General features: G+C 32.9%; 1 long non-coding RNA gene across 1 annotated transcript; it reads left to right on the top strand.

Moving 5' to 3' along the window:
• Positions 1–11,242: 11,242 nt before the first annotated feature.
• On the top strand, positions 11,243–12,528 carry LOC139490854 (uncharacterized). Its single transcript, XR_011656427.1, has 2 exons — positions 11,243–11,389; positions 12,420–12,528. It is a non-coding gene; the product is annotated as an uncharacterized lncRNA (long non-coding RNA).
• The last annotated feature ends 5,128 nt before the right edge of the window (positions 12,529–17,656 follow it).

The following is a 17,656-nucleotide window of genomic DNA, read 5'->3' as shown; positions in this document are numbered from 1 at the left end:
TCATTGCAATGTTTGTATCAATTGAATTGTCGTTTTCATCTGGCTCAGAACTGATGGAGCAAAAAATGCTATGTTGAGCTTAGTAGTATAAATACAAATCACGTGACACTGGTTAAGGGCTATCGCAATTTTTCGGGCTACCATTCCTTCCCCTAGATGAAATCAATGACCTAGTCACGTTTGACATTATGATTAACGCTCCTTCTGGTGACCATTGTCATGCATTCCTGTTGACCAAGTATTAAGAACTTATATATGCCTAACTTTATTTCTGGGCAGCTGCACCAGTTGAAAATTGTAAGAGGACGAAAAAAAGTCAAGAATAGTTTCATTCGCTTTTCAATAATCAGTTCTATTCGCACCATCCAAAAATACAATTTATAACTTGTGAACAACTGTCTAACTGAAGAGGTTTATGATGATAAATAATAAATAAAAATAACCTGTAGAAATCGGCGCAAGTAAAAGAAAAAATCGGCGCAAGTATAAGAAAAAATCGGCGCAAATAAAAAGAAGATCGGTGCAAATGCAAAACGCCGTTTAAAACTCCAATGTTTTCCGAATAATCGTTAATTTTGTATTTCGTTCGCACAGTGTATAAATCTTATTGCTGTTTGATTTTTTATTAGTTCCTGCTTTTAACTGTTGGATGAAAATTGATATGGGATGAGTGTAAATTCACAAGATATATAATTGAGATTTTTAAACGCTTTCAAAACCTCAACCGTAGTTCAGTGCATTTGTTTTCTACATATTGAGATTAAGTACAAAAAATGAAGGTATTTCCGTAAAAAAAACCAAATAATAACAGTAAAAACAATGGAGGTATTTCCGTCAAAACAACAAATAATAACAATACGAGTGAAGAATACAACAGTAACACATGCCATCACAAAAAGGATTAGGCAATTCAACCAAACTAAATACTTGTATATTTACTCAGATCAAAGTTGATTTCATTTATTAAATTGTACTATAAGGTCATGTATAGGATGGCATGTTCTTCTATTATTTACATATTTTTAATATACTTCAATCTAGTATTTTGGAAAACAAGGAAACCATGAATACTGTCATATTTATAATTGCTTTCCTGTTTTTCCTTACAAATGGTAAGTCTTTTTATACCTGGTTTGCAAAGAAAATATTGATAATACATACATTTATATAATATCTAGCAGCGGAAAAGACGCCGAATAGAAAATGCTAAACCATAGCTTGTTTATTTCAGTAAAATTTTCTATTAATGAAGAATATTTGAGAATATCCTTTAATCGAAATGTGGATGCCTAGAAATCAAGTAGTCGAAGATACGGAAATATTTCAGGACCTCATTAAATACAATAAATATATGACAAACGTGACGATTTCAAATTTCCAATTGTCAACTTCCCTTGTCTAAGTAGTCACATACACTCTGCATAATAAAGGCGTGTAAGTGTTTTAATTAATAAACTGTGTACGATTATTTACACACTTTATGGACACCATTCACAAGGGTGAACGTCTAACAGCAATCGTTTCAAGTTATCTGATATTTATACAGTTTAACAGACACTCATGGATTAGGCTGTTTATAAAACCTGTCTTCTAGTTTATACGAATTACGACCTGCTGTTGTCTCCTATTAAATATTTTTATCATTGCGAATACACGTAAATAAATCGTTTTAGAGTTACAAAAGAAAGACGGGAGATCGTAAAACAAGCATCGTCCGGGCTCATAATATTTTGTTTACACTACAAGTGTGGACACATATGAGTGTGGATAGTATGTTTGGATGTTTGACAGTGTCTTATGACAAAAGGAGTTCTATGTTTTTTCCTATATGGTGTTATTAGTTGTGTTGCACGATGACAAACAATCTGAGCATTAGGAGTGTTGTTTAATTATTATTTAGTTTTTATGTTCAAGACGGGCATGGAAGAGACATTAATTGCATTAGTTACCAAATGATTATGATAGAATATGTTCCACATCTTTGATTTTGGATACATTTTGTAGCTAGAAGAGCAACACATAATACATTTTTCTAGGTTCATTTTTTCATGTGTTTTTTTTTCTAAATGGGAGATGATATCTAGATTTGAGAACATGATATCAGGAGCCTGTAATTCAGTGGTTGTCGTTTGTTTATGTGTTACATATTCGTTTTCATTTATTTTTTGTACATAAATAAGGCCGTTAGTCTTCCCGTTTAAATTGTTTTACATTATCATTTCAGGGCCTTTTATAGATGATTATGCGGAATTGGCTTTGCTCATTGTTGATGGCCTTACGGTGACCTGTAGTTGTTAATTTCTGTGTCATTTTGGTCTCTTGTGGAGAACTATCTCATTGGCAATCATACCACATCTTTTTTTATATGTATTTGCTTACTATTTGTATGGTTCTATTTATATTACTTTGTGGAGAATCGTCAGTATCATTAGTAAACAAAATTGTTAAAAGGTCGAATTGTTCTTCAGATTAGAATACATTTATTGGTTTTTAGTAATGACAATGCCTGACAAGATGCTAGGGGCTAGATGAGCTAGGAAGTAAACTTCTGTGCTGATTTTTATCAATTCTTTGATAATATTTCCTCCAAAAATGGTCAAAGCAAAAAAAATTGACAAATATGAAAATGATTTCACCAAAAGAACTTTTTTGAGCATGCTTCAAAGACTCAAAACTGCTCCAAAAGTAATCTAATAGAATTTCAAGCATGTCAAGTGGATATTATCAACATCTACTTAATTAGTCTTAATATGTCTAAATATCTAAAAAGTTATAGTATTCAAAAGGTATTGCAAAATTATTCTCTTTTCATTTTTGTTTGTTATACTAGTATAGATACAAATATAAGTGATACATGTACCACAAATACAGTATTTGTTGTGGTATGAAAGTGTAGTAATTAAAACATTTACTGTTACAATGTTAATTCACACAAATTTATTAGAAATAAACAATTGAATGAAAAATGTTGAACATGTACAATGAAACATAGTTTTAGAAATCAATTAGGCCAGATAGGCCTTATAATTTATTTAAAACATAATCGAATGACCATTTACACTCAGGACCAAGTCATCAGTAGGCAGTACAGATGTATTAAAACAACCTAGCATCATATTGCTAGTAGCGGGAGTAGCATTGTCGGGTAAATTTGTTCTTTTTATAAAATTTGGTCAAAGGACATATAATGTTTGGTTCAAATCGATATATATATATATATGCTTTTTATCTCCCTATTACTTACATTGAAGAAAGAGGTGATACTACTTTGACAAATCCTTGTACATGAGAGTTGTCTGTCAAATCTTTATTTCACAAAGAATGAATTGCATAACAATGAACTGAGCTCAAAGCAAAGTACTTTAATAATACACTTAGACAAAGAGCTAAATCCAGTGATATACTTTGTACTGCAGGTTCTTCATGAACATCCATTGACCAAAACCATATCTCAATAAAATGCCATACTACATGGTTGGATCAGAAGTCCTGAAAAAGACATTTTTTTTTTTATCGTATTTTAAGTATATATGCACAGGTTAAAACTTTCTTGTGGTATAATCATTCAGTATCTAGCAACTATCAATTTGTTTCATGCACAAATTGATATAGGTTGAGCACTCCTCTGTTGGAAATAAGAACACACCTCCTGGCTCCACCTAATTTAAGTCAACTGATGAAGAAACATTCAAAACTATAAAATGTTATCCAAGACTTTTCAGTGTCTATTTACCATTGCCACTGAAACAGTGATATATTTGTACACATATATACATGTAAGACTAAAATTTTAAAGTACTACATATATAAGACCAAAACTGATATTCGGTCTTTACTACATCTTCATTCCCCAAGTCACTTTCAAATTTTCCAAATTTAGCTATATTTGTGCTAACTACTCCTCACACACATGTATAGATAATCAGTTTTTCTACACATGAGTATCGTAAGATATTTGCCAGTGAGCCGCAAATAATATTTTAAGCGAGTGAGCCCATCTAATGAGCTAAAATGAATCAAATTGTGTACTCAGTCAGAGTTGTTGATATTTAAAGGTATCTTTACAAAGAAAACCTGCAAATCTCAGTGGCAATTCAGCACTTTTCATAAAGGGGTGGTCTCTGACTTTCCAAAGGGCTGCCCACTCCTGTCAAGCTTTGATGATTTCCTATATAATCAACTAAATTTTCCCCACCAATAGGAGGATCTAGGGGGCAGACCCCTCCCCCCTTTTCGTTGGAAAAATGTTGTTGATTATATAGGGAATCACTGAAGCATGACTGGAGCGGGCCCCACCTTATGAAAAGTTCTGGATCCGCCACTGCCACCCCCTGGGTCTGTCTATGCATCTGTTTATGGTTCTGCGTAATAGTACCAATACTGGTTTTTTTCACCTTCCTTACTTGGCCCTAGACAGTTGCTTATCTGGTTAAGGTTCTATCACTAGCTTTTTTCATGCGTACAAATTAAACCGGACCTCAAACGCATGTACTACAGACGAAAAGAGACAAATAATTTTATATAATAACCTCGAGTTTACTTCGACTACTGATATGCAAACCAAAAAACAGACACAAAAATATCATAAAATAGCGATTGAAAGATTGATTGCAACCCATTATCATGCAACGCAAATGTGATCGGTTATCAAATAATACAGAAATAATGCATGTACAGTTTTAGAAGAAATTAGTTCATCAAATAGATTAGTTTTCACTTTTGACACGAATAGGTCGGGTTGACATTTCTGTCATCTGGGATAATATTGAGATAAATGGGATTAAACTGACCGTCAAAGATGTCTAGAGAAGCACATCTGGAGAACTTTAACATAAATAAGCCATACTTACCAAAATTACTCTATATTAATATGATTACGATAAACAATTTTGATACTGACGATGATGCTGGTCACGGTTAAATTGGTGCAAAAAATATTCTTACTCCTATTGCTTTACGTAATAAAGTTTGTATAGAATTGAATTTGACTGAAGTTCAGCATACAAACAAACGTTGATATGCAGAAGCATGACAATATATTACTGTCAGATAAAGTGTAAATATATTTCTGTAAACGAAGTTGCCTGTATACTTCACTTGAGCGAAAGGATATCTCTATTTGTGAATCGGTTTATTAACCCTTTGAACCCAGGGTCGAAGTTCAAGATGTTAACATATTAACAGAAATTTTTTGGGTTGCTTTTACATCATTGAGGCCATCTATTTTCATTATGGGTTTCACATACAATGTATTTCAAATGGAATTATAGAAAAAATAGAATGTTGTTAGCAGAATCAAAACAGAAAGTGATGAACACTTGATTATTTTTAGCAATACATAAATTGGATTGAGGGTCTGTGTATTCACATTATTTGTAAAACTCTCCTTAATTATTCCTGTGAAGCGTGTGCTTTACATCGAGGCTTGCTATGCTTTACATCGACGCCACAGTGCTTCAACCAATCAGGGAATGTTTATTTGGGGCATTCGACCTATTCTAACTCAGATTTTTGCACATTTTAATCCAAATTATAGAAAAATGGAATATTGTTAGTACATATAAAATAGAAAATGATGAATACTTTTAGTTAAACATGAATTGGATGGGGTTCTGTGTATTCACGTTATTTGTACAACTCTCCTTACTGGTGCCATATTTTGGAATTTCCGTGACCTAAATGGTTCGCGAAAATTAATATTATTATATATAGTATAGTAATTAAACTTCAAAAGGTAAATCAGTTCGATTGAAGTATTATATGGCGGCTTCACTGTCTTTAAAATACACCTATACTGCACGTACAAACTATGCTAGAGGAAAAACAATGATTTTTCAGTGTTATTTCCAACCCTTTTCAGATGCATAAAGCATTATATTTAGGACTATTTGGAAATGCCCTTAAATTGTATGAAGATCAAGAATAACTGTATTTACCAATTTCATTCACAAATTATTTCTAGAACAGGTTTGTTGTGATGCCTCCGGATGTGGGAGCTTCTCGCTGCATTGAAGACCCATTGGTGGCCTTCAGCTGTTGTCTCCTCTATGGTCGGGTTGTAATGGGTCTTTCCCGCATAAGCAATTTCACACAGCAAAATATAATGAACATGTTTACTTTTATATAAAGTTTCTTTAATAAGGAAGTTTATTAGTAAATTGAGTTGTTTTTGCATCACTTAAGTAATTACATGTAACGAACTAACATAGGTCCAAGTAATGTGCAGTGGCTGATCCAGCAGTGATGTCGTTAGAAGCCGGCAGCCGGCGATTTTCGCCGGTTATTGTCCTTTTCCCGCCGGCTATTTTTGCATGAGTAAAAAAAATTAATAAGATAAAAAAGATAATCAGGTTAATATTAAAAAATAATTGTTCAATGCATCAGCTTCCACGATTAAAGTCGCGATAAACAAGGATGTAAATCAGTGTTTACCTTTGACTAAATATAGTTCACGTAAATGCAGTCCGCTGATTGGTCGTCTATTTAAAGTCGGTAAGTATTGTAATGTTTGCAAGGATAAAAAGAGAGACATTCCGATGGACATTATGACCCTGTTTGGTTTTTGCTTCAAGAGAAGGAATAAGCCAAAGATGACAATAGCATGTTATGGAAATTAATATATCAGTCAAATAAAAGAAAGTATAATATATATAATGTTGTCAAGAATCTGGAAAACAGCACCTTTTGAAGTTCACATTTCAAAGCCCACGACCACGTGGTGTCCAGAGAACGAAAGTAGAATATTTATATTGTCGACCACAAATAATTTTTAAAAATATCTTTTATAGTTCAAAAGGATTTTAGTTTACTGATAACTGAACAGTTAACAAATAAGAGAAAATAAAACGACATAGCTTGACAACATGTTTGAAATACGTGTACAAGTCTTATATCAGAAACTAGAGGCTCTAAAGAACCTGTGTCGCTCACCTTGGTCTATGTGAATATTAAAGGAAGCAGATGGCTTCATGACAAAATTGTGTTTTGCTGATGGTGATGTGTTTGTACATCTTACTTTACTGAACATTCTTGCTGCTTAAAATTATCTCTATCTATAATGAACTTGGCCCATTAGTTTCAGTGGAAAATGTTAGTAAAAATTTACAAATTTTATGAAAATTGTTAAAAATTGACTATAAAGAACAATAACTCCTAAGGGGGTCAATTGACCATTTCGGCTTATTTGTAAATCTTACTTTGCTGAACATTATTGTTGTTTACAGTTTATCTCTATCAATAATAATATTCAAGATAATGACCAAAAACAGCAAAATTTCCTTAAAACTAACAATTGGGTCAGCAACCCAACAACGGGTTGTCCGATTCATCTAAAAATTTCAGGGCAGATAAATGTTGACCTGATAAACAATTTTACCCCCTGTCAGATTTGCTTTAAATGCTTTGGGTTTTGAGTTATAAGCCAAAAACTGCATTTTACCCCATGTTCTATTTTTAGCCATGGTGGCCATCTTGGTTGGATGGCCGGGTCACCGGACACATTTTTCAAACTACTAACCCAAAAGATGATTGTGGCCAAGTTTGGATTAATTTGGCCCAGTAGTTTCAGAGGAGAAGATTTTTGTAAAATATTACTAAGATTTACCAAAAATGGTTAAAAATTGACTATAAAGAACAATAACTCCTAAGAAGGTCAACTGACCATTTCAGTCATGTTGACTTATTTGTAAATCTTACTTTGCTGAACATTAATGCTGTTTATGGTTTATCTCTATCTATAATAATATTCAAGATAATAACCAAAAAGAGCAAAATTTCCTTAAAATTACTAATTCAGGGCCAGCAACCCAACAACGGGCTGTCCGATTCATCTGAAAATTTCAGGGCAGATAGATCTTGAACTGATAAACAATTTTACCCCATGTCAGATTTGCTCTAAATGCTTTGGGTTTTGAGTTATAAGCCAAAAACTGCATTTTACCCCATGTTCTATTTTTAGCCATGGCGGCCATCTTGGTTTGATGGCCGGGTCACCAGACACATTTTTCAAACTACTAACCCAAAAGATGATTGTGGCCAAGTTTGGATTAATTTGGCCCAGTAGTTTCAGAGGAGAAGATTTTTGTAAAATATTACTAAGATTTACGAAAAATGGTTAAAAATTGACTATAAAGGGCAATAACTCCTAAAGGGGTCAACTGACCATTTCAGTCATGTTGACTTATTTGTAAATCTTACTTTGCTGAACATTATTGCTGTTTACTGTTTATCTCTATCTATAATAATATTCAAGATAATAACCAAAAACAGCAAAATTTCCTTAAAATTACTAATTCAGGGGCAGCAACCCAACAACGGGTTATCCGATTCATCTGAAAATTTCAGGGCAGATAGATCTTCACCTGTTTAACAATTCTACCCCATGTCAGATTTGCTCTAAATGCTTTGGTTTTTGAGTTATTAGCCAAAAACTGCATTTTACCCCTATGTTCTATTTTTAGCCATGGCGGCCATCTTGGATGGTTGGCCGGGTCACCGGACACATTTTTTAAACTAGATACCCCAATGATGATTGTGGCCAAGTTTGGTTTAATTTGGCCCAGTAGTTTCAGAGGAGAAGATTTTTGTAAAAGTTAACGACGACGACGGACGACGACGGACGACGGACGACGACGGACGCCAAGTGATGAGAAAAGCTCACTTGGCCTTTTAGGCCAGGTGAGCTAAAAAGGGGGTCATTTGTCACTAAGTACGTACGCAAATAAATCGATCAAGATATTTAATAAATTCGATTATTTTTGAAATAAAATTATAATATTTCACCTATTATTTCACAGGCACTTGCCTGTGAATTATTTACATATATTCAAGAACAGACTTCCTTAGTTGTCTTACAAAAGACACCTTCCCAGAAAAAAATATAATATAGATTAGCCTTGCCAGGACTACGGATTCTCATTTAAAAAAAAAAATCAATGTGATTGAAGTCAACAACAAAAATAAGACAAAATTAACATTTTCCCAAGCATCTAAATCACTCTCAGGTATGCTCAGAATGCAGGAATTTTAGTCTAAATTTTCAAATCTTTTTGGGGATAGCCAAGGACGTATATTATGTTAGTTATACGTCCTTGGGATAGCATACGATTTTATAAAATATAGCACCTCTGTCATGTGTCTGTAACAGTTTTAACTTTGAAATCGAAGCTCCAGCTGACTACTAGTCAGTGAATATTGTTTTTAATTTTGTAAAAACAAAACCAACACTTTTTTAATATAAAATTAAAACATAATGTTCTCAATGTTACAATTACAATTTTCATTTAAAACTAAATTATTCAAGTGATAATTCAAACCAGAGACAATATGTTTCTATTCAAACTAAGATTTTTGGATTCTTTCAGTTCAAAAATATTTACTAGCAGTCAACCTGCAGGAAAATGCACAAAAATGTATATTGGTCCATCAAGATGATCAATGATGTGATCACATGTACAGAAAATTTACCCATCATGTTGCTAATTTTAGTTAATCATTTACATTATCTTCAGTAAAAAATGATGTTTTCAGAGGTCTGAATAAGGGTCTAAGACACCCCCAGAATGCAGGATTTTGCACCATTTTAAAAAAAAATCCTGGGGCCCTTGAGCGGGCCCCAGACCCCCCGCCGTAGTAGCGACGAGAACGGCTTTGCCGTCCGCATGTACTTGCAGCCTATTTTAGAAATTCAGCCTGCTTCTTCAAAACTTAGTGACATCACTGTCCAGGGGAGGGTTTTCAGTTGGAACCGCCCCTTTTTTGGGGTGATCAATGCATTTGAATGGGCACATGGTTGGACCCCCCCCCCTTTTCACAAAATGGCTGGATCCGACCCTGATGTGTTTCAGTTTAGATTAGACTAACTGAGACAGATCCAACCTTACCATTTTTTAAAAGGGGGACCTCACCCAGGATAAGCAGAGTCGGATTTAGTCATTTTTCAAAAAGGGAGACCTAATGTAAATTGAGTTTTTTCGCATCACTCACTAAATAACAGGTCCGAGTAGTGTGCAGAGGCGGATCCAGCAGGAGGGTTCCCGATTGGCATCGCCCCTTTTGTGGGGTGATCAATGCATTTGAATGGGAACATGGATCCTAACCCAGAATAAAGGGTCAGTTCCAACTGATATCCCTATGCAAATGAATTGATCGTCAACAAAAAAGGGAGGTTCAACCTCCGGAATCCCCCCTCCCCTAGATCCGCCACTGACCAGAGACTTAATGTGTACAAACCTGACGTAAAATTATGTACTATTGAATAATAAATAATATCACATTACCTCCAAAAATAAATAACTGTTACAGTACATTTCACATGTTTCAATAATCCAAAAACGATGTTTATGTAAAAGTTCCCGCGCAAATGTCATGTGTTACAGAAACGGGAAACACACAAAAGAATTGTAGGTGTATGTTGTCATTCGCATTCCGATTAATTTACACAGTTCAATAAAATATATATGTTAACATTATCTATTTTGGTTTTGAATTTAGTTACTAGATCAGAAAAATGATTTGTTTCTCGCAGACAACACAAAATGATATACATATTAACTCGACACTTAATCTAAACATCCCTACAACAAAATGGGACGACCAAACAGATTCCTAATTTTGATAAAGGTGAAATATGTAGAATAAGAATTGTGCACTCTGGAATAAGATCATAAATAAATCCCTATATAAAGTGTAAACCAAAAAATTATAATGCATGAAATCATTGTTTATTACATCTGCTTGCATAATAATATTGAAGTTGAAACTAACAACGATCACGTGTATCCTGTCAACCCCTGAAAAACATAATATTGTCTTCTTGACTACTTCCGCAAACCGTGGTTTGATAAAATGATATATTGTTATAGTGTATGTTAAGATATATTGTTATAGTGTATGTTAATTAATTAACAACACTTTCCCATTGTATATATTACTAAAAGTGGCTATTAGATTAAGCGTAACCCATTAATACCACAGGAAACAGAAAAGCTGATGATAGACAAGTCGACAATTAACATTTTCTACAAATTCACGTTTGATTTCCTAAATAAAACTTTTAAAAGAACAACATATCGTTTTCCTGTTGTTCCTTTGTTTTACTCCTATTTTTAATGTGTTTCTCTAGGTTTTAGTTTGTAACCCGGATTTGTTTGCTCTCAATCGATTTATGACTTTTGAACACCGATATAGTATTACTACTGTTGCCTTTAGAGCTATAATTAAAGGTAGCACACATTTTTTTCAGTAACAAATACAGCAAAGTCATCAAAATGCTTTGGGTCCTCCCTGAAGGAGTGTCGGATAAAATGTAGACATAGCCATTGTAAAGGGATATGTATCATTGGTAAAAAGACCAGATTAAGTTGCAATTTGCTCCGTAAAAGGAAGCATGGTATGTTTATATATGTATTAACTAACAAAAAACTCATTACTTGTTACAAATTGTGATAAGTATTATTTTTAAACGTTCTATTAATGATAACCAATTACTTCTTGAATAAGACGGCAGGTTACTAGTAATCGATTTCCGGTGAAATTATTCTTTTCTTTTTAGTCTCGAAGAACAATATTTTCAAAGTAAGAAAAATGACAACTAAATAAAGATGATTAAAAACAATCTAGGCATATACTTCAGATACATATGTGTAACAATGAATAGACTTATTTTTTCTAAAAGATTTTATTAAGAATAATGCATCTTCTCAACAACACTTGTGTATAACACAAAATTATCTCACCCAAATACACTTAAAGCACCTTTCCACTGCAACTTGGATAGAACACAAAGTTCTCTCACACAACCACCCTCACTCTGGCATCATTTTCCCGTGGCCACCTTGGATAGAACACAAAGTTCTCTCACACAACCACCCTCACTCTGGCATCATTTTCCCGTGGCCACCTTGATAGAACATCTAGTTCATTCACCGAACCATTCTTACAACATTTTCCTGCAACAACTTGGATATTTGTTGCACTCTAAAATCTTCTGCACGGCTGAACTTGGATAAAACAAGGTTTTCTCAACCGATAACTAACCGCATCTTTCCGTCACTACTTGGATAGAACATACTGTTATCTCACACTACGACCAGAATAGCATTTCTCGCAACCGCTTGGATAATGTTCTCTTACTCAACCACTATAAAGCACATTACCGCCACCATTTGATAAAATCACAGAATTCTTTCAAAGTTTCTCTATTGAATTTCACCTTTACTAAATATTAAATTAAGATATTGACGCAAATATAAGTAAGAATTAAAACACTAGATACATTTGATTGTAGTGAAAATGTGTAAAAACATTGCCAAAAAATTAAGTGAGGAAACATTTACTGTGTAAACGGATACAGTGAAATTACCTTTAAGAAACATTTTTGTAAAGTTTTATTCACATATCTTTTACTTTTTATTTTTAAGGGAACACTAGTATATTGTAACCACAGCATTTATGAACTGTGGTAGTAAGTGTATAGCAGTCAACAAATGAGAGAGAAAACACAGATACGTAATAAATTTGACAAACCAATTTGTTTACTTTAAATACAATGTTATGTTTGGCATTTACCATCAACTTCAAATTCTCCGAATAACAAAATAAAATAACATAGAGAAATAAAAGCAACAGTAGTATACTGCTGTTCAAACTCATATGTCCATGGACAAAAAAACAAAATCGGGGTAACAAACTAAAACTGAGGGAAACGCATTAAATATAAGAGGAGAACAACGACACAACACTACAATGTACACACACAGAAACGGATCAAGCATCAGACAAAATCCCACGAGAATAACAAATATAACATAAAAGAAAGACAGGTATGACATAACACAACCATTTATAAAGTTTGGACTTGTGACAGACACATGGATAAGTTGTGCAATTTTAAATCGTCATCTTCATATTCTTATTAATGATTGGAACAACAAAATTAAACAATGAACAGTACAATAGGACATATATAAATGAGCCAAAAGGTACACTTATAAATATTACAATGAACCAAAATGTACTTAGAAATATACAATAAACCAAAAGACACACTAATAAATAGATATTGAAAATCAGCACACGAGAAGGGATTAATTAAAAAAATTCAACAACGTAAAAAATATAAAATAAAAAGAGTAAAAACAATTAAAACGAATAAATTATAGTCACAATGGCTATTTTATACAATATCGTATAATGAACTATACTATGCCGCTTCAAAGAATGCTTAAAAAGTAAAATTACAAAAATACTGAACTCAGAAGAAAATCAAATCGGAAAGTCCCTAATCACATGGAAAACTCAAATGACAAAACACATACAAAAGGAATGGACAAGAACTGTGTCATATTCCTGACTTGGTACAGGCAAGTAAAGTACATGAAATAAATGAAATCATTTTGTCATTAGATGATAATACCAATAAAGCGTTATATTATTTGCGCAATGAGTATGTATTTGTATGAAATGAACTCATCTTATTTACCAGGACTAACATTAAATACACCAGACACACGTTTGTTCTCCAAAAGACTCAATAGTGATGATTGAATTAAAAAAATTAAAAAGGTCAAATAAAGATCGAAGTTAAAGAGCATTAAGGGCACCACAACCATTTCTTTATGTATTGCCCAAAACAGATACGGTTATTTATTCCTAGGGTAGAAAGGTATTGTAAACTGTTTATTCATTATTATTACTATATCGATGATAATTCATGTCAACATAAGAAGTGTTGCTTACTTGGCTGGTAATACCTTCGGGGTAGAAACTTCCACCGGTAGTCACATCGATCAAGTGGTTGTAAATGATATCATCAAAGATACCAGGCGTGGGTTTCGTCTGCAATAGTCTCATCAGTGAAACACGAATAAGAAAGTCAAAGAGCTTGTAGGATCCCAATAAAAATTCTGTTAGGTGATGGCCAAAACAGCCAAAGTAATAAATTCATGGGGTAGAGAGAAAATCCTTAGTATTTCGAAAAATTCAAAATTATTGTTACCAGTGACTGTATTATCATAACCATATAAATGATATTCATGTCAACATAAGAATTGCTGACTACTTGATTACAGATGCCCTCGGGGAGGAAACCTCCAAAAGCAGTGGCATCAACCCAGTGGGTTGTAAATTTACTCATCAAATATACCAGACTTACAACTGTGTATGCCATGTGGAGAATACCTTATTTCGAGTCCAAAGTTTATCGTATTTTCATTTTTTGAATTAGCATAACAAATTGAAATTACCAATATTTGGCAAATATACAAGATAAACAGTTGTAACTATTGATTTACTACATTAAATGATATTGCTAAATAATTATTTTTTTTTATATTGTAAAAAAATGTCATACTAGTCTAAACAACAAAATAGAGCTCTTTACATACATTTGGTAGGATGCACTTCTGATAAGTCTATCATAATTGCAACGGTCTTGGAATGTCCATCAATCTTTAACAAATTAACCAAATGAGTTGTTTCAAAGATGATTTGTGAAAAATCTCCCAAGAGCTATAATAAAAGAAGAATATATAACTAATTGCAGCTTTTTAGAAACATTGATCTCTTAGACGAATTCAAACACAATTGTTTTGTATGATGTTGCTATCAAACCCAGATCCAGGAATTGATAATTGGACGACAAAAATAGCTAGGAAGACATGACGAAGATACCTCTATTTGTAAAGCCAACTATTCATTTTATTTTACCTTTTTATTTGTCGTCTTAGTAGATAAGGAAACAGAAATAGCAAAAGAATGAGTATATAGTAATAATCGTAGCAAATACATTTCTATTTTCGATATCATAACTAGTCAATCGTGAAAAAATAAAAAGAATTCCAAAGAAATACTAATAATTCACTTAATGAGTTAATAAGGTTATAATGACAACAAATTGGCTAAAAAAGGGGTAACGATTCGAGAAAAGACTACCTTAGTCTATTAATCAACAAAACAATATTCACTGGAAAACGCCTGTGCAACATATGTGCACAAATATCTGTGTTAGCATTCCGACATCAAACATGACTATAACACCAGGATTTTGGTAGCAAAAATACTTGGTTGACAAGGAGAACGACATTTTGATAACAAATTTTTCATTGAATAATATAGTTTTACATGAACTTTTAAAAAGCAGGTGTGGAAATCAACGAGGAAGTCTTTATATTTTGGATATCATTTTGTAAAACTGGTGATTTGTGGTATTGTATTCATGATCTGGTTTGTTTAAGTAATTGTTCCTTTAATTCTATGGTTATATCAAAAACGAACAATTAAATTTCTAGGCAAAACTGAAAGCAAGAACCTTAATTCTTAGGCAATACTGAAAACAAGGTAATTATATTCCTAAGCAATAATGGAAACAATGTCATATAACACAACAAAAAAATATCGAATCAGAAAATGAAAGAACGACACATCAACATTTATGAATGGGTTTTGAAGTCCAGAGAAGACCAGCTAATTGTCATTTGAAGAGGTATGAAGTCTACCGTTTTAAGATATTTGACATGAAAAATGTCCGGAGGATGACATAACCATTCATCTAAGCATAACCAATTAAAACGTGTAATCATTTGAGCAATCCTATTTTTGATATTTATCTAAAACAAATATCTTAAGGCTCACCATTTAACTTTCACAAATTTTAGCCCAGAATGAAATTAAATCAAAACCTACTCGTAAAATGCAAGTTTGATTAATTTTTTATTACTGTCTAAACAAGTTTGTGTTAAATAAGTATGCAAATTCACGTATTTGTCCTTATTGAAGTTTATGTTATTGTTATGATGTAAACAAAACCTGTATAAGATATGCCACATACCTAAGATATGATAAATCAGAGCATATGTGAAGTGCAAGGGGATTTTTCTTAAACATTTTATCTATGTACGGATTAATTTAATTTGTTTATCATGTTAATCTCATTTATTCAATAGGACAAACGGATATGCCACATTTGAATAACTTTGTAGTCTTATCTTAAACTAGAGGAGAATCGTAATGAGGTTTGTTGACCAATCAAATTGAGTCTTATTGAAAGCCTTAAGATAAACTCTGTCAAAACATTCAACACATAGAAACCACATTATGAACTATACAAATCACAGCAATAAACGCATCCAAACAGTAGCAGATACCAGAAACTTAAATGATGTTGATATATTGACATTTCTATGGACCAATTTTATTTTTATTGTTTTAATTGGAAATGATGAATTTCATGAAATTTAACCAGTTATTTCTTTTCTTCTTTGGGATATTGCACGTGATGCGATCTGAAAATTATGAGATGTGGGAACCAAAGCATGCTAATCGGTCAAATTATATGAGATGTCCAAAGAGTTTGTGTACAATAGATCCATTGATAACTACCTGGACTAGGGAGGAATGCTGTGTCTGTAATGCAAAGCCAAAGTGGGAGGTACCATCGGATAGTACTGTAAAGTTACAAGTTGAATATATCCGAAGAAATGGGAAAGCAGAAATAATAGACAATAATATTAAAAACGATTTCTTGAGTGTACACCATAGCCATGGATTTCTGACAAAACTTCCGATAAATATTTGCAAGTTTTCAAATATAGTTACAATTGATATGAAATATAATGAAATAAGCGAAATAGGCAACATTTCTTGTTTACTTTTTATGGATACTCTAAACCTTAGCTATAATAGGATTCATAACATAGGAAACGATACTTTTCACGGATTGTCATATTTGCGGGTTTTAAATGTAGCTCACAATGGCTTGAAAACATTGGAACCGGCTGCCATTACTAGAGCTGATCTGCAGATATTCCATGTTGACCTTTCCCATAACAACTTGAAGACAGTTGAATTCAGCAACATGATTTCTGAAACAGATTTTTGTACAATTGATTTCACATCTAATAAAATTAAAGAAATTATAAACACAAATAATTTCAAAATTGACCGAAACAAGATTTATCATGGCGGTTCTGTTAAACTAACCGGAAATAGTTTCTCAAAGTTCATAGACTTCGAAAAGTTAGGAATTTCAGAAATTTCAATTCTAGGTAAAGTGTTTGACTACGGTTTCATTATGCCTGATACAAAATGGGATTGTGACTGTCATATTGAACCATTTCTAGAACTTGCAAAGAAGGTAATTAAAAACGTCTGGAAGGACTATTTCAATATGTCATGCTGGAATCCTCCAGAATATCGCGGGAAGATAATCACCGATATTGTTAAAGATGACGAACTCGACATATTAATTTGCAATTTGACAAATAAAGACAAATGTCCGAAAAACTGTTACTGTTTTTATCAACCCAAAGAAAAACGAACTGTTGTAAATTGCACAAGTGCTGAATTGATACAGCTTCCATTATATGTACCAGAAGGTAAAAATCTCACACTCATATTGAAAAACAACAGTATTGAAAATTTTGAAAATAGAACGTATTTTGGAAACATATCAATACTGGATATGTCTAATAACAAGTTACAAAGAATCAAACCTGGTTCCTTATCTAATTTACATCAAGACATCTCCCTTAATCTGGCGGGAAATAAATTAACAACTTTACCGCGGGAAGTTCAAACATTAAATCCTTGTAGAACACGATTCGGAAGAGTGACCATATATTGTAATTGTGAAAATATATGGATTAAGGACTGGATCACG

Source organism: Mytilus edulis, chromosome 10 (genome assembly GCF_963676685.1).
Source record: "Mytilus edulis chromosome 10, xbMytEdul2.2, whole genome shotgun sequence".
NCBI lineage: Eukaryota > Metazoa > Mollusca > Bivalvia > Mytilida > Mytilidae > Mytilus > Mytilus edulis.
Note: the sequence above shows the minus strand (reverse complement) of the source record. Positions and strands in the feature narration are given on the sequence as shown.